Source organism: Terrapene carolina, unplaced genomic scaffold, assembly GCF_002925995.2.
Source record: "Terrapene carolina triunguis isolate 2854851 unplaced genomic scaffold, T_m_triunguis-2.0 Scaffold211, whole genome shotgun sequence".
In the NCBI taxonomy this organism is placed as follows: Eukaryota; Metazoa; Chordata; order Testudines; family Emydidae; genus Terrapene; species Terrapene triunguis.
Genome location: NW_020664562.1, coordinates 28,564,017 through 28,582,843, shown reverse-complemented (window position 1 = coordinate 28,582,843; position 18,827 = coordinate 28,564,017).

The window sequence follows — 18,827 nt, the reverse complement described above, 5'->3', positions numbered from 1 at the left end:
TGCTATTTTACATATGCAGGGTTTGCTTACCTTATATAGCTATATATTTGAAACAGACTAGCCCATACTTTCACTTCGTATTCTGGAGCTCTCAGCAAGCTTATTAAATGAAGCTTTACAAAAGGTTTTTGAAAAATGTAGGATGGGTGGTTATTGTGACCTTGAGACATGAGAAACTGGAGGCCACTGATTCCAGGTTTTTGAGAAAATCTTGACAAACTAGAATACATTGAGAAACTCCTGAGAGAGAAGGAGCATATCAAGGGACTGGGACTGTATTTTCCTACATGTCGGAGTGGAAACTAGCACATTTTGCATGCTATTGCGGTATAAACAAATAATAGTAATCATCTGTCAGGGATAAGACCTGAGCCAGGGCATAAGACATCATTACAGGATTTTGCAAACTCAGACACATATGGATAAGAATAAAAAGACCGACCGCACTGGCAATAGTATAGTGTACAGTAGTATCTACCTATGATATTATTGACCTAAACTGTGACCGTATAGATCATTGTTGCAACCAAGGTCCTATAGTTGCACTAAATCTTGTACAAAGGAAGTCAAGTAAGGTATCTATGGAAATGTTGTAATTTGCTGGTTATAATTATGCTGTCTATATATGTGTGTATCATTTTTGTATTTGAAGTTATGAATATTGGCTATGTACTTATATCTCAATGTGTTTGATTCTAAGTAGCATCAGTGAAGCATTTGGTCAGCTTCTTGAGAAAGGGCTATTCTGAGTAAGTGCCCAATCAAGAAACACTTAACTGACAATGGACTTTGGGAGACGCCAATCCACATCTGAGCTTTCCTGGGAACGTTCAAACTTACATGTAAACAATGGCATTGGCCTGCAAAAAGCTGAATCATTCATGGATATGTGACTTGCCCAGGTGGCTACAAACTCCATCTTGTTGCTGTGACTTTGCATAGAAGAACAAAGGGGTTTCTGCCCACAAGAGAGAGACTATAAAAGGCCTTGGAAGCCTCTCCATTTTCTCTTCAGCTGGCTCAAGAGATGGCCTCTCCATCCCAAAGAGATGCCTGAAAGAAACTGGAACAAAACTGAAACAGCCACAACGCTGGTCTGAAAAGGATTGGGCCCAAACTAGGAAGGAGTCTAGTCTGTGAAAGAAGCTTATTGGGACATCTCTGAGGGTGAGATTTACCTGTATTCAGTTCCCTACTGTATTAGGCTTAGACTTGCATGTTTTGTTTTATTTTGCTTGGTAACTTACTTTGTTCTGTCTGTTATTACTTGGAACTACTTAAATCCTACTTTTTATACTTAATAAAATCACTTGTGCTTATTAATTAACCCAGAGTAAGTAATTAATACCTAGGGGAGCAAACAGCTGTGCATATCTCTCTATCAGTGTTATAGAGGGTGGACAATTTATGAGTTTACCCTGTATAAGCTTTATACAAAGTAAAACAGATTTATTTGGGATTTGGATCCCATTGGAAGTTGGGTGTCTGGGTGCTAGAGACAGGAGCACTTGCTAATCCATTTTCAGTTAAGTCTGCAGCTTTGGGGGTGTGAGTCAGACCCTGAGTCTGTGTTGCATCTGATTAGCATATGTGGCTCAACAAGGCAGGGTTCTGAAGGCCCAAACTGGCAGAGAAAATGGGCTCAGAGGTAGTCTCAGCACATCAGGTGACAGTCCCAAGGGGGTCTCTGTGACCGAACCTGTCATACTACTTATTCAACATTTTTATCTCTGAGTCTTCAAAAGGCCAATGCTCATCAATTAACCTCTTGATCATAATATAACTGAATGTGATGGACCAATAGCTAAACATTAAAAATATTATATGATAATATGTAAGTAAAAAAGATTATTTTAAAGGTGAGTTAAAATGCTCTACTTAGGAAAAATGTTGATAGATCTCAATTTTTTAAGAGTTTGATCATGATAGGTGCTGAGCACTCTAGTCCAATCCAAAAACCACTCAATTTGCATGCTTAATTTTAAATGCATCGATGGGCTTAAGTATTTGGCCAGATTATCAGCAGAGTTCTCTCCCTTGGCAGGACTGAGTTCTAGCAGATTATGCTTCATATAGGAACAATAGGTCTGAATTTGACCTGCAGTAAACAGGGCCAATTGCACTGACTTCCACGGATTTGTATAACAATATGTTTGCAAGAGCATAACTTTGCCTTTTTAATATTTGCAAATCGTTTCCTCCTTTACATTAATCAGACAAGACTGGGGTTTAGGGTTCTATGTTTGTTTTGTTACAGCTGGCAGTGACTGAAACATGTAGGGACAGGAGAGCAGATGGCTCAAGAAACTGAGGCCTGGTCTACACTACGAGTTTAGGTCGACTTTAGAAGGGTTAAATCGAATTAAGCCTGGACACGTCCACACAACGAAGCCCTTTCTTTCGACTTAAAGGGCCCTTTAAACCGGTTTCTTTACTCCACCTCCGACGAGGGGATCAGCGCTAAAATCGGCCTTTGCGGGTCGAATTTGGGGTAGTGTGAACGGAATTCGACGTTATTGGCCTCCGGGAGCTATCCCACAGTGCTTCATTGTGACCGCTCTGGACAGCACTCTCAACTCAGATGCACTGACCAGGTAGACAGGAAAAGCCCCGCGAACGTTTGAATTTCATTTCCTGTTTGCCCAGGGTGGAGAGCACAGGTGACCACGCAGAGCTCATCAGCACAGGTAACCGTGATGGAGTCCCAGGATCACAAAAGAGCTCCATCATGGACCGAACGGGAGGTACGGGATCTGCTCGTCATATGGGGAGATGAATCAGTGCTAGCTGAACTCCGTAGCAGTAAACGAAATGGCAAAATATTAGAAAAGGTCTCCAAGGCCATGAAGGACAGAGGCCAAAACAGGGACGCACAGCAGTGCCGCGTGAAAATTAAGGAGCTAAGGCAAGCCTACCACAAAGCCAGAGAGGCAAACCGAAGGTCCGGGGCAGAGCCGCAAACCTGCCGCTTCTACACGGAGCTGCATGCCATGCTAGGGGGTGCAGCCACCACTACCCCAACCGTGTGCTTTGACTCCTTCAATGGAGAAACACACAGGGAAGCGGGTTCGGGGTACGAGGAAGATGAGGATGAAGATAATGTAGATAGCTCACAGCAGAAAGGAAGCGGAGAAACCGGTTTCCCCAATAGCCAGCATATGTTTATCACCCTGGACCTGGAACCAGTAACCCCCGAACTCACCCAAGGTGTGCTCCCAGACCCTGAGGGCACACAGGGGACCTATGGTGATTGTACCTTTGTAAATATTACACATGGTTTAAAACCAAGCGTGTTTAATGATTAATGATTAATTTGCCCTGGCAATCGCGGCCAGTACAGCTACTGGAAAAGTCTGTTAACGTGTATGGGGATGGAGTGGAAATCCTCCAGGGACATCTCCAGAAAGCTCTCCTTCATGTACTCCCAAAGCCTTTGCAAAAGGTTTCTGGGGAGAACTGCCTTATCCCGTCCGCCATGGTAGGACACTTAGCCACGCCAGGCCAGTAGCACGTAGTCTGGAATCATTGCATAACAAAGCATGGCAGCGTATGGTCCCGGTGTTTGCTGGCATGCAGACAACATCCATTCCTTATCGCTCTTTGTTATCCTCAGGAGAGTGATATCATTCACGGTCACCTGGTTGAAATGGGGCAATTTTATTAAGGGGACATTCAGAGGTGCCCGTTCCTGCTCTGCTGAACAGAAATGTTCCCCACTGTTAGCCACGCGGTGGGGGGGAGGGGTGAAGTGATCATCCCCGAGAATTGGCTGTGTGGGGGGGGGGGGGGTTAGTTGGGTTTGTGCTGCATGTTAACCCGGAAACCGCAGCCCCACTTTTTACATTGCAAACCCATTTTAAATGGCCAACCCAACGGGTGCTTGGTATGGGAAATGAGGCGCTACTGTTTGAAACCATTCCCACATGTTAAGAAGGTTAAAAAAGCCAAAAGACTGTGGCTTACCATGGCTGCCTGCAAGCCGAAATCTGTTGCCTGGCACTGCGTGAGTGATCTCTCACACCAAACCGGCAGGCCCTCAATATAAGAGGAAAAATGCGACCTTGTAACGAAAGCACATGTGCTGTGTAATGTGAACAGCAAAATTTAAAGTGAAAAAGAGTGTACCCATTGTTCTCTAAAATGTGTCTTTTTTAACCACCTCTCCCTTCTCCTCCACCAGCTGCAAATGTTTCTCTTTCACAGAGGCTAGTGATGATTAGAAGGAGAAAACGGCGGACTCGGGATGATATGTTCTCGGAGCTCCAGATGTCCTCCCACGCTGACAGAGCACAGCAGAATGCGTGGAGGCAGTCAATGTCAGACTACAGAAAAGCACAATATGAATGAGAGGAGAGGTGGCGTGCTGAATCGCGGGATGAACAGAGCAAGTGGCGGGCTGAAGATGATAGGTGGCGTCAGCTTGCAGACAGAAGGCAAGAGTCGATGCTCCGGCTGCTGGAGCATCAAACTGATATGCTCCAGCGAATGGTTGAGCTGCAGGAAAGGCAGCAGGAGCAGAGACCGCAGCTACAGCCCCTGTGTAACCAACAGCCCTCCTCCCCAAGTTCCATAGCCTCCTCACCCAGACGCCCAAGAACACGGTGGAGGGGCCTCCGGCCACCCAGTCACTCCACCCCAGATGATTGCCCAAGCATCAGAAGGCTGGCCTTCAATAAGAGTTAAAGTTTTAAACTGCAGTGTGTCCTTTTCCTTCCCTCCTCCCCCACCCATCCCGGGCTACCTTGGCAATTATCCCCCTAGTTGTGTGATGAATTAATAAAGAATGCATGAATGTGAAGTAACAATGACTTTATTGCCTCTGCAAGCGGTGCTTGAGGGGGGGAGGGGAGGGGGGGGTGGTTGGTTTACAGGGAAGTAGAGTGAACCGGGTGGGGGGGGTGGAGGGTTCATCAAGGAGAAACAAACAGAAGTTTCACACCGTAGCCTGGCCAGTCACAAAACTCGTTTTCAAAGCTTCTCTGATGCGCACCGTGCCCTGCTGTGCTCTTCTAACCGCCCTGGTGTCTGGCTGCGCGTAATCAGCGGCCAGGCGATTTGCCTCAACGTCCCACCCCGCCATAAATGTCTCCCCCTTACTCTCACAGATATTGTGGAGCGCACAGCAAGCAGCAATAACAATGGGGATATTCTTTTCGCTGAGGTCTGAGCGAGTCAGTAAGCTGCGCCAGTGTGCTTTTAAACGTCCAAATGCACATTCTACCACCATTCGGCACTTGCTCAGCCTGTAGTTGAACAGGTCCTGACTACTGTCCAGGCTGCCTGTGTACGGCTTCATGAGCCATGGCATTAAGGGGTAGGCTGGGTCCCCAAGGATCACGATAGGCATTTCAACATCCCCAACAGTTAGTTTCTGGTCCGGGAAGAAAGTCCCTTCCTCCAGCTTTCGAAACAGACCAGAGTGCCTGAAGACGCGAGCATCATGTACCTTTCCCAGCCATCCCACGTTGATGTTGGTGAAACGTCGCTTGTGATCCAGCAGGGCTTGCAGCAGCACTGAAAAGTACCCCTTGCGGTTTATGTACTCGGTGGCTTGGTGCTCCGGTGACAAGATAGGGATATGGGTTCCGTCTATCGCCCCACCACAGTTTGGGAATCCCATTGCAGCAAAGCCATCCACTATGGCCTGCAAGTTTCCCAGAGTCACTACCCTTGATATCAGCAGGTCTTTGATTGCCCTGGCAACTTGGATCACAGCAGCCCCCACAGTAGATTTGCCCACTCCAAATTGATTCCCGACTGACCGGTAGCTGTCTGGCGTTGCAAGCTTCCACAGGGCTATCGCCACTCGCTTCTCAACTGTGAGGGCTACTCTCATCCTGGTATTCTGGCGCTTCAGGCCAGGTGAAAGCAAGTCACAAAGTTCCATGAAAGTGCCCTTACGCATGCGAAAGTTTCGCAGCCACTGGGAATCGTCCCACACCTGCAACACAATGCGGTCCCACCAGTCTGTGCTTGTTTCCCGGGCCCAGAATCGGCATTCCACGGCATGAACCTGCCCCAGTAACACCATGATTTGCACATTGCTGGGGCCTGTCCTTGTGAGAGGTCTATGTCCATGTCAATTTCCTCATCACTCTCGTCGCCGTGCTGCAATCGCCTCATCGGCTGGTCCTGGTTTTGCTTTGGCATGTCCTGGCTCTGCATATACTCCAGGACAATGCGCGTGGTGTTCATAGTGCTCATAATTGCCGCGGTGATCTGAGCGGGCTCCATGATCCCAGTGCTATGGCGTCTGGTCTGAAAAAAGGCGCGAAACTAGTATCTGACGGACGGAGGGAGGGAGGGAGGGGCGAGTGACGACATGGCGTACAGGTACAGAGAATTAAAATCAACAAAGGTGGCTGTGCATCAGGGAGAAACACAAACAACTGTCACACAGAATGGCCCCCCCAAAGATTGAACTCAAAACCCTGGGTTTAGCAGGCCGTTGATTTCACGGAGGGAGGGGGAAACAAATGAATACAGAACAAATCTATTTTTTACATCTTAAGCTGGCAGACGACGGTGCAACATGACTGATAGCCCTCGGCATCTTCTGGGTGCTTGGCAGAAAATACTTGGCAGATGGCTACGACTGATAGCCATCATCATCATTGGGAAGGCAGCGACTGGGGGAACATACGGAGTTTCAGCCACTGCAGTACGACGACGACGGATACCAGTCGTAATACACCATCTTCTACCAAAAGGCAAGGGGCTGCTGCTGTGTAGCAATGCAGCCCTATGTCTGCCAGCCCCACGTCTGCCAGCACCCAGATCGCCGATGAAGGCTACCAGTCATACTGCACCGTCTACTGCCAAAAGGCAATTAGCTGCTGCTGTGTAGCAATGCAGTACCACATCTGCTGGCACCCAGATGACATATGGTGACGGTGAGCTGAGCTGAGCGGGCTCCATGCTTGGCGTGGTATGTTGTCTGCACAGGTAACCCAGGTAAAAAGGCGCGAATCGATTGTCTGCCGTTGCTCTGATGGAGGGGGAGGGGCCTGACGACATGTACCCAGAACCCCCCGCGACACTGTTTTGCATCATTCAGGCATTGAGATCTCAACCCAGAATTCCAATGGGCGGCGGAGACTGCGGGAACTATGGGATAACTACCCATAGTGCAACACTCCGGAAGTCGATGTTAGCCTCGGTACTGTGGACGCGGTCCGCCGACTTAATGCACTTAGAGCATTTTATGTGGGGACACACACAATCGGCTGTATACAACCGATTTCTATAAAACTGGCTTCTATAAATTCGACCTAATTTCGTAGTGTAGACATACACAGAGCATTTAACCTTTAGGTCTCTAGTTTAAAACCACTTTCAGACAGTAGTGAGGAAAAATCACTAACCTCTATCTAAAATAAATTGGTGCTGTTCCTACTAGATAAATATATACTTTAAAAACATCACAGCTGGCATCTTTTGTGGCATCTTAGCCAAGAGACCAAGGATTGAATAAACATTCAGTTGAACTATTTCAGTAGTAAACTTTTCAGAGTCAGGAACTATCTGGTTCTGCTCTCGTGAGGCAATGCTGAGCACCACTTGAGTTTGGTAGGAGGTGAAGGCCCACAGCACCTGATGAATCAGACCCTTTCATTTTATTTTCATTTATATATTAGTAAAAATCATCCTCCAACCCTTCACTACAGGTCAGGATCGAGAAACACTGGCAGGGCCATGAACAAAATAAAAAAACAGGGAAGTGCAGATGCTATTCCTGTAAGGTCATTCAGGTCCTGCAGAGTCTGCAGATACCTGCTGGGAACCCCCATTCTAATGCATTGTCCTGCCCAGCAGGAACTGCAGACTCTGCAGGACTCAAAGGAATGGGCTCTGCACTTTTTAGCAATAATCAGTGTAGTTAAAGCAGCAACTCTGTCAAGATGGAATGAGGCACTGTGTTATATCCTGAAATACTCAGCTGTGTGATGCATGCATTATACCTGTATTAAGTGTGTACATCATCTTTGCTATGAATGATGGGCAGAGCAGTGAAATTACTGTCCAACAGGCCTATTCAGAACTTCTGAACAGCAAAAAGAAGTTATCTTTTACTCTAAGTTAAGGATAGTTTACTTTTTCCCCCTACTAATGCAACTTTTGATGTTATATGTAATTAAATTTGAGCCCAATGTGCCCAACTTCCACAACAAATGATATATATTTCTCTTTCTTATCTTTGTGTTGAAAATATATCCTGGCTGCCTGGAACCACTATGGCAAACTGTAAATGATGTATGAAATGAAAAATCCCTGCTCACAGTGCAGAGAGAATATAGACAGGGCTCTACAATTGCTGCTGTGCTATGCTATTTGCTGAAATATTCAGTTCAAATACAATCACAGAAGCTTACCAGTGCTGACGTTGGGCAACAAGTTATATACATTAATTTTTCAATATTGTTCCGCACCCAAAGACTAGGTGATGAATGCTTAGATAAATGGAAAAAAACAAAACAAAACAAAACAAAAACTTTTTTTTTAAAAAAAAGCCCCCAAATCAACCATGTTAAAGCTTTTTCTGTTTTTCTGTTATCCCTCCCCACCCCATGTTCCCTCCCACAACAACCATTAAAACATCCAACTGCCTGAATCTCACTAACACTGAATTCTTGAAAGGGAGAACACCTGGAACGTCTGGCAAAAGCATCAGACAAATAAATGGCTCAGTTCTTATGGAATTATATAACCAATTATTTCCTGTGTTAATCCTATATCACTTTTATTCGTGGAGATCTTGTGTGGCTACACCCAGTAATAAAATAAGTAAATATTTTGTGCTTTTCCTCTGTTGAGCTAAAAGCGCTTTACAAAATACAAATATAATGATCCACATTTTACAGATGTGGGAGCAAGGCATAGAGTGGTGAAGGGTAACATTTTCAAAAGTGCCAATGCAACTGTGACAATTTGGGGAATCTGTACAATTTATGAATTCTGGTTGATACTGTGAATTGTTCTTATGAAAATTCCTATATCATGGAATGCAACTACGTCTATCCACATCTAAGCACATCTCTCCCAGACTAGATACAATGGAGAGTAGTTAACCTTAATGATGATACTCTCATCATTCAATAGGTGTGCTAAGGAGGTTGGCTGGAGATAGGATAAGCCAGTTCTTCCAGTTTATCTGTAGTGGGCTGGGTTTGGAGAGTGGGAAGTTACCAGCAGCAGAACAAGGGAACCAGGTGGTGGTGGAACATATAAACTTGAAAGACTCACAGAGCCACATAGGAACCTTTGGGCAGAAGAGAGAGCAAGAGATTGGGCATGCTTTCATAGCACGGGAGGCTCAGTTTAGCTGCAGGACCAATCAGTGTCAAAGCTGGACCAGGAGAGACAGAGAGAAGCTCCAAAATAGCGAAAACAAACAATCAGCTGGAGCAGAAGAAACCTCGATGCCGACAGAGGATTCTGAGTCCAGCCCCAAAAATGCTCTGGAATGTGAAGAAACTGAGGCAGGGAAATGTGTGTAGGGCTTATTATTTTTGTACTGATCTGTGTATTTCTCGTGCACCTAAGAAAAGAGCAATGATGGTTTAGGATCCTTTCCAAAGTCTGTCTCTGTGTTGTGTGTTACACCTATCATGCGCCCTTGACCAATTTACCTGTTGACCCAGAACACCTACACGGCTGGAGTTCTGGGAGAGGCTATGTCGAAGAATCTGAGGTGTCAGCACTTGTGACGGGGCTGAGCACTTGGACTGTGAAGTCTCAGCTCTCAAGAGGGGGTGCTAAACAGAAGATCTGCACCCTGAGAGTGCCTAGAGAATCCAAAGCAGGGGCATTACCTGGACTCAGTTCAGACTCTGGAGACCTAAAGCACATGAGGTCCAGTGAGATGATTCCCCTCACAGCAGTCTGGTGAGTGGCCAAGAGTGGGTGCTCATCTGGAGCTGCGACAATAACTTTCAAGGATACTTCCACTTTTGAAAATGGGACTGAGACATTATTGAAATTCGATTGGCCTGTGTTCATACAGCTGGTGAGCCACAGAGCCAGGAAAAGAACCCAGATTCCCAGTTCAGTGCCAGAGCCTCTGGAGAATGCTTCTCGCTAAGCTCGTCCTTACCATAGGGATCTGAATCCCATCTCTGACAAAGACCACGAGCCTGACTGACAAAGTGCAGAGCATGTGCATCAATGGGATTCTCTTTAAAGATCTGTATTCATGAAGCCTGTAAAAGATGGTAGTGCTGCTGCTAGTCCTGCTATCCCAGCTCAGGTAAATGCTGACTCAGCATTGCCTCCTGTCAATTGGTGAGAAGAAATGTTTTTTCCATAACTACAGACAGCAGCATGCCATGGTGGGACAGGCAAAGAATCTGAGAATACAGTGAGAGACCCTTTAAAAGATTCTAAATTCTAGTTACAAAAATGGAATGACTGATGGAGTGCTGGCAGGAAAGGATCTTCTCCTAACACTTGCTATAAAATAGAAAATTATTCTATACGAACCACTGCTGAAGTCTTCTTTGCAACCCTCCCTTTTGCTCCTGCACACCAAAAGCTCAAGAGCTCTTCAAACTGGCTTGCTTAGTCAGAGGCAATGATTCTCGATACACCATGGTATGTGCTCATGGAAACACCGTTACATCCTAGCACAGGTGAAAAAGACTTTGCATCCACATTGTGTTAAAACTGTATATGAAACGTGTGTGTTAGAACTGTTGAGAAACCATTCTATAGACTGCTATAGAGGGTAGTCTGCAGCATGGACTATTCCTGTTATTAAGAGTCCATTTCGAGGGTGGACACTGAAACCAACAATTGTGTTGGAACAGGCTTGTCAATCATGGTTCTCCAGACATAGCAACTGGTATAAAGGGAACAGAAAACACAATAGCTAAAACTAGGGAATCCCACCTTTACTGTAGATCTATGCATTTTACCTCCTCTGGCGATTGTGAGCCTGATTGACAAAATGCAGATCGTGTAGTATGGGGTTCTCTTTAAAGGTTTTTATTCAGGAAGCCCTTCAAAGATCACTCAACAAGTTGAAAATTGAGATCTCTTTCTGCCTCTGTGTTCTTCCTCCTGCTCTTTCATTGAGCCAGCTGCAAAGGTTAGAAACCTATCTCACCTCCCCTGCAGGCAACTAGCAAAGGGGAACCTCACAAAAGGCTTTGAAAATCCAAAATCTTTAAAATGTATTAGCTGTTAGACGTGGGTTTGGTTCAGATGTTTTAAACATACACATTTTCATGCAATGAGGAACTTTGGAAACATAACTTTACATATGTAACGTAACCTTCCAGGCATATTTTTGACTTATTACCCTCTCTAAGTTGGTGCTAAGTCAAATGAATTGGGAGGGCTTGAATTTGAACAGCAGATCTCTCTTCCAATGTTATTTTCCCCAGAGCTTTCAAAGAAGAGGTTAGAGAGATGTGTCTGACCCCAACCTGATGCAAACAGCTCATGACCCTCAGAGCCCAAGTACAGCATCTTGAGTCCAGAGTTGCTGGACTGGAGAATCAGAGAGAAACAAGTATTTCTAGAGATAGCATATGTGGATATTGTAGAGAAGTCACAACTGGCTAACCTAGTCCTGTAGTTGAGGAAGATGATCATAGATGCAAGAGAAGGACACTATACCTAAAATATAATGAGTAGAGAGGACTATATTCTAGAATCTAGAATATTCTAGTAGGCTCAGTAGACTCTATAGGCATACAAATCCCAAATTATAAGAATTTAAATATACTAGCAGGGTTATATCACTAGCCTCTTGATCAGGAAAAGGATTTTGAGTGCACAAGGTCTTTGGGGCAGGTACTGTCTTTTTTTTAATGTTTGTGCCTTGCACAATGGGGTCCTGGTGCATGACTGCCCCTCATAGGAATAACCTCTATATGGATAATAAATTGGGAATGGTGTTTAATGCTCTCCAGCTTCTTCTTTGGAAGAACAGTTGCAAATGACTCCTTTTAAACGTAAGTAGGTGAAGAAGACAGGAGGAGGACAAGTTTAATGATTGAGTCCCCCTTTAGACCCACTATATGTTACAAGAAGTTTATCAAAACTTCATAAGCTGAAGTGGGGCAACTGGACAGGAAGTGTGGGAGTTTACCAGAGGATGAATGAACTGGCTCTATGCCTTGAACCCTAGGAAGCTAACAAATGGACTCAGTGAAAGCAATGTTGGAAGAGGATTTATAGGAACTTGTTTGAATCTCCTTTGTGGACCATTTTGGTAATCCTGTAAAAGACTTTGCATAGACATTTTTTTATCATAGACTGGTTTGTGTGCCTGCCTCGTAAACGTATTGGCAAAAGAAGGAGAAATCAGGGTTGCCTCCATACATGGTGAAATTGCAGAAATAGGAGAAAAGAAACTATTGTACCATTTTTCTCCAGTTGAGTACCAGGACGGTGAAGTTACAGGAACCCACTTTACTGGGTAAAAACAACGAAAACAACATTCTATGGCCTGTGTTATACAGGAAGTCAGACTAAATTATCACAATGATCCCTTATGGCCTTAAAATCTATGAAGCAAATTGTCTAAGTAGCAGAAACTGTATCTGCTAAAAATGCAGCAAAAAATCCCCAAAGCTCAAACAGAATCATTAGAAGCAATTCTAGACTCTGCTATTCATGCCTAAGCAGAGCATAGAAGAAACAGGGTGTTCAGGGAACATGGTGAGGAGATACAGCAACTGGAAAGACAAATAAAAAGTAAAACCTTGTCTCCAAGAAGAGTAAATAGCAGTAACTGTGAACTGCATGAAGGAGATAAAAGACAGGGTTGTTTGCAATATAGATACCATTAACACAGCAAAGAAGAAAAGATATATCTTGGATGCCTTATTGCATGAATGTATTCTATCAGCATGCCTGCAATATTCACACCAGCCAAATACCTATGTTGTGCTTACCAGCAATATTCTTTGCTATACAACAGAAGTTTAAAATACCATCTAGAGTATATTTTGCATCAGTCTATGGCATACTGAACATCTGTTTAAAGCACCGTCTCAAACTTAATAAACCAACCCTTAAGACAGAATGATAGCACATCCACATAACAGTAAATATGGACAAATGGACAAACAGTTGACTACATTAGTATCTCAGCTAGCTATCTCCCTCAGCAATTGACAGTGACTTCTGAAAACAAGCTAAGCTGCTGTTTGCATCTCTGGTTTTAACAAAGATCACATATCAAAACTTCATGACCAAATTAATGTGTGGTGTATATCCCCTTCCCCGAGGCCTTCCCCCTGGTTTTATTATTGCTGATAATATTGTAAGAGTGGTGTGAAATGGCCAATTCACACATGTGCCATGTTTTGCACAGTGCCTGAACCTGCTGGAACATGATTTTCGTAAGAATGATGAGAGTAATAAACATCTTCTGGCAGAGGCTTGCAAAATCTGCACCCATTTTAGTCACTCAGTAATGGGCCATAAAACTCTTTGAGAACTGCAGGAGAAAAGCAATGTACATACACACACGTAAATTAAAAGAAGAAATGCAAACACAATGGAACACCACTTTTTCCTATTGAAAATGCTTGTGGAGCAGTAACCCCCCCACCCCACCCCCACATATATAGACTAGGCATAAGAGAAGATGGCTTTACAGCTTGTGGGAAATGAGGTTTTACAAAATACTTATACAAGATTCTATAGCCTTTAGAGGAAGTCACTCATGTAGTTTGTGAAAAACAATTTAAGGATCAGTTACATAATACAAGCGATCAGTCTTCTCACTAACACTGAAAACTATCAGATGTGTGGAAGATCATGACATTTTTTTTTCTGTTGTAGGGTGCTGAATGCTTTATATACCAGATACGACAATGACATCAGAATGCTCCACACAGTACAGCACTCACCGTTATCCCCCTCCTGCTGGTAAGTAGCTAGTAGTATACAATTGCTCCTCTCTTAGCATATCTACACTGAAAGTGAAGGTGTGATAGTAGCACAGGAAGGCATACCTGAATTAGGGCTTGTCTACACCATGCAGCTTTTAGCAACAAGGCTGTGTCGACACAGCCTTGTCGCTAAAAGTCAGCGTGTGTAAACACTCTTTGTCGGTACTTTGTCAGCACTTTTGCTGACAAAATACTTCCAGCCCCACAAGTGGCGTTAGCTTTGTCGGCAGGAATGCCGCATTCACACTGCCACGTGCATTGGCAAAACTTTTGTCCTTCGCGGGAGGGCTTTTTTAAGTTCTCGTGAAAGACAAAAGTTTTGTCGACAACTTCTCAGTGTAGACATACCCTTAGATTTAATTTAGCTAGCATAGGTAACAATAGTAGTGACGATGTGACAGCATGGGCTTTGGAATGAGCTAGCAACTGGAGCAGAAGCCTGCTGGGGGTACCTGGGTATGGACTTCATTTGCTAGCAAATGCTGAAACCCATGCCACACATTTTCACTGATACTGTTAACTGCACTAGCTAAATGAAAGCTAGCAAGAGTAGGTATACCCATGCTACAATTCCACCTTCACTTGAAATGCAGATATACCCTAAACCAATGTTCAGCTCAGAGGAATAACAAATTGTTGCTGTTTCAAAAGCTGATAGATTCAATCTACCTACTATCATAACATTGCCAGCTTGGCTGGGGGAAGCCTGCTTAGTTGAGAGTAAAACATGAGCAAGATTGGGGGGGAGGGGGAAACACTTAACAAAACTGGTTTTAAAAATGAAAACTGATCAGTTATAACAACAACTACTATGAAATTAAACTGTGTTCCCTCCAGCACATACTTAGAACACATTTTCAGTGCAGCTGGGCACATTTTTGCTTACCAAAGAGTGAGTCTGAAGTCTGAAAATGTAAAGTCACTGACATTCTGAATGGTGAACACTAAGTACTTTCATCCAGAAGATGCTGTTGCTGCTTCAGAGAGGCCAGGACACTGCAGCTCCGGATGCTGCCAGTAGCAGATGGAATGTATTTTCAATGTTAGACAAGAGGCTACAAATTCAAAAAGGATGCTCTGAACATGAAATCAAGGCACCATAATAACCCTTAAAAGCCCAGACTTACTGGACTGGGAGTGAGTAAAAAGTCGCAAGTTTTGCCATTAATTTGTTGACAAAACTGATTCAAGAAATACAGCAACATAACACCAAGTTCTTAGTTTATTTTGCTTCCTCATTGGGGGAAGTCCATTTGGATCAAAGGAATAACAGTGTAGCTGAATGAAGGAGTGGAGCAGGGATCAAAAACTGCATTGGGCAAGGTGGGAGAAAGGGAGAAAGCAAAATTTTTAGCACTGAAATTAGTCATCTCAACAGGGTGCAACTAAATAGCAGCATACTCCACATTCATGTGTTTTGTGTTGATAGGATACTGTCTCCTTTCACTTCCCCCATGATCAATTTCTCAGCCCATCTCTCTAGTGGAAATTTCCATTGGAAAATTTTTATTGGCTCCTACTGGCAACAGTTCTCCTAAGCTATTGGTTCCTGGTGTATAAACAAACTGTAGCTGAACTGAAGAAACCAATACCAATCAGTTGAGGAGTGGAGTTTTTGTTTCAGTTCTCCAGAGATCCTAATATAAGTTCTCCAGGGCCACAGACCATCAGCAGCTGAGGAGCTCCATGGCACTGGAAACAAGCTTCTGCAGAGCTTCAGTGCTCCATAAGAATGCAGCCCAACTGCAGGGGAGCAAAACCGCACAACAGGAGCTCCGCCAGAATGGAGAAGCAGCAGCATCACAAACCTCAGACATTTGTATAATCAGAGTTTACCGAACAGAAAAAATAATCACTCTTGAGATAGAAATGAGAGGATCAGTTTTGGGTCAAGCATAATAGTTCATCTGGACAATAAATATACCCAATATAAAGAAAAAACAGACTTGCAATAAGAGTCTTTTTTTCAGGACATTTTCCATTAACTTTCTAAATATACTTTACATTTGGAAACACACACGCACGCGTACACAGGCACACACACATTATATATGGAAAGAGAGAGGCGATGCTAAACCTTCTGGAAATATGTCTTTATTGGTCCCTATATTCCCTACTTTTTAACCTCATTGTCTTCCTATTCTGAAACGATCTGCACCTCTCACACTCATACACCATTTCTTTATGACCACAACAAACTTGTGTGTCATAGAATTTCCAAAAGAAAGGCACATATTATTTACATCTGTGATTACCACAAGAAAATTTTTTCTCGCAGTATCTCTTTCTTCAGTGTTTTCAGTGAGTAGTTCCATGAACACAGCACATAATAGAAGAAAGACCCCTCTGGTGCAAATACCACAAAAAAAGCAGTTTCTTTTCATGTTAACTAACTGTTAAGCATGTTCAGTAAACAAAAAATGCCACAGGAATGCTTTTTGTTGTGGTATTTTAGTAAGAACAAAGGCATAAGCCAGTCTCTGGAACACCCCAGTGTGACAAATTTGAAACCCATGCAAAAGTTACATTAACCCTGACTCTTCTGAATTTACACATGCCCAGAAACAAATAGCATGGTTAAAAACTTCCCACCAGAGTGATGATATGTTTAAAAGAGGATTACAATTCCCTTAGATTACAAGGTTGCTTTATCTTGGAAAACATGCTAACGTCTAAAACAAAAAGTACTGTTGCAAGTGGTGCATTTGTTCTAAAGTGCTTTTAAATATACACTTTAATGGCCAGAGGCTATTTTGCACTTCATCTAATCACTGCCTGAATTACTGAAGCTCAACTCATTTGATAAAATAGGTGAATCTTGCGGTAATGAACTCAGATAATGTCTTATCTAGTGTCAGAAAACTTGTCAGAGGGGCAATGTAATTAACCATCAATATGAACTGTGCAGTTAAAATATTTTCATTTTTCCAAGGTAACTTGTTTAAAACTAACAAAATGCAGTAACAAATGTTTAAGAATTTGGGGGGTTGTAACTTTAACTGCCTAATAAAAGAACTAATTAAATATCATAAAGGTAATTGAAACATTAAAGCTTTGAATCTATTACATACTGGTGTCTGTCTGAAACAAGTGGACTTTTTATTATTATTATTTATTAAAAAGCTACTCAAAGGAGAAGACACCCGAAATTGCAAATTCCATATATAGACTGAAAGCACAAAAGATTGTCTCTTATTTCAGTTATTAATCATCTTGTTGCTTTGTTCTATAGTAGACATGCTGAACTGAGGACCTTCTCGGGGAGCTGAGGAGGATTTGGCCCTAAGCACTATAAGAAGAAGACTCCCTCTTACAAGAAAAAGAATATTATCTTCTCAGAATATCGGCAATAGTCAGAAATACAAGGGCTATTGCTCTGTATGGTGTTTATACGACATCTATTGTATTGCATCACCCTCCCTTGGGTTATGCTCTGCATCTGCAAGTTGGAAACATTTTCTAAGCTTATTTGACACTAATGGATAACATGTATAAGAAAGTGCTTTCCACCTGTTTGGGGGTTTTGGTGTTATTTTATTTTTTTATTTTTTATTTCTTGTCCAGAAGTAAGAATTGAAAGCTAGGGCATCTACTCATGACGATTGGAGCTTGGGAAAGTATTGGCACAGATTTAAGAACAGGACCCTGATAAAGAGATATAACTAGATTTAAAATACAAAATGACTTACTTCTATCACTGAGTGGCTCACAGCTCTTTCATACCATGTGAGATACATAAAATTATAGTCAGGCACAAAAACATCTCATCAATATTCATGCATAAAACATTTAATTCTTTAACATATGTTATGTGTTTTCTTGACTTGCAAACCTTATACATTTCAGAATACACTTGGGGAAGTTACCACACATCATTCTAATTTTTCATAGTAAATTTGTACACCCAGATTTTACAACATGAGATTTTTTTCAGGAGAAGACTTGGTTGAACTGTATGCTTGTATACTCAAAATCTGAAACATTTAGGAGAGGTTAGGAAGAAAAGAAAGTACAGCTGGTGTAATTATTTAGTGTGAATAGCAATGACAAACTTGGCCCATTTTTTCTGTCTGCAAATCATTAGCAAACTGATCCTGATTCCTACAAGCATACAAGTTATTCACCAGTATTTGCTAACAGTTTATACAAGCAAATTTCAGTCTATGGGGCATTGATGAACTATTTGCTTCAACTATTCAATGCTTGGCTTTTGTTTTTTGGTGTGTGATTGATTACCTAAATCACATGGTATATATTCTGACTGGGTGGCTGAAACAGGAGAACAACAAATGATGAGCATGATGAGCAAAGAATAACAAACAGAGAATGTTTGGTTTTATGCATTAATGCCCTTATTCACATGTGAATATTGAGATACTTGATGTGAAATTTAGCCCATGCAGATGCCACCAATGTGTCCCAATTTAGCCCTCAAAAGTAGGAGTTTAGCAAGATTTAAGTACTGCATGGGCTTGAGCAGTCCTCTGCACAGAAGTGAATTTCACTACTGAAGATGTGTTTTTGTTCACACAAATAACCAATTTGCTCAAATATTTGCATATAAAGAATAACCAGGGGTGCAAATATGATTCAACCTGACATTCTTTCAGCAGTCTAATGAACGTACTAGTATTTGGCCAGATCCCACCAGCTGTCTTCTCACCAAAAAGTAGTATCAGCTGCCAGCTTTCCATCAGCAAACCACTTGGCCTGGGGCCACAGAAAGGAGCCTTCAACAGCTCTATGTACTTGACCCATCAAGCTAGCCAATCAGGAAAACAGTAGATTTACTTATTATGAATAATACCCAGGGCCGGCTCTAGGTTTTTTGCCGCCCCAAGCAAAAAAAATTTTGGCTGCCCCCCATCCCAGCCCTGGGCTCCTCGCCGCACCCTCCTGCCGCCCCAGCCCTGGGCTCTC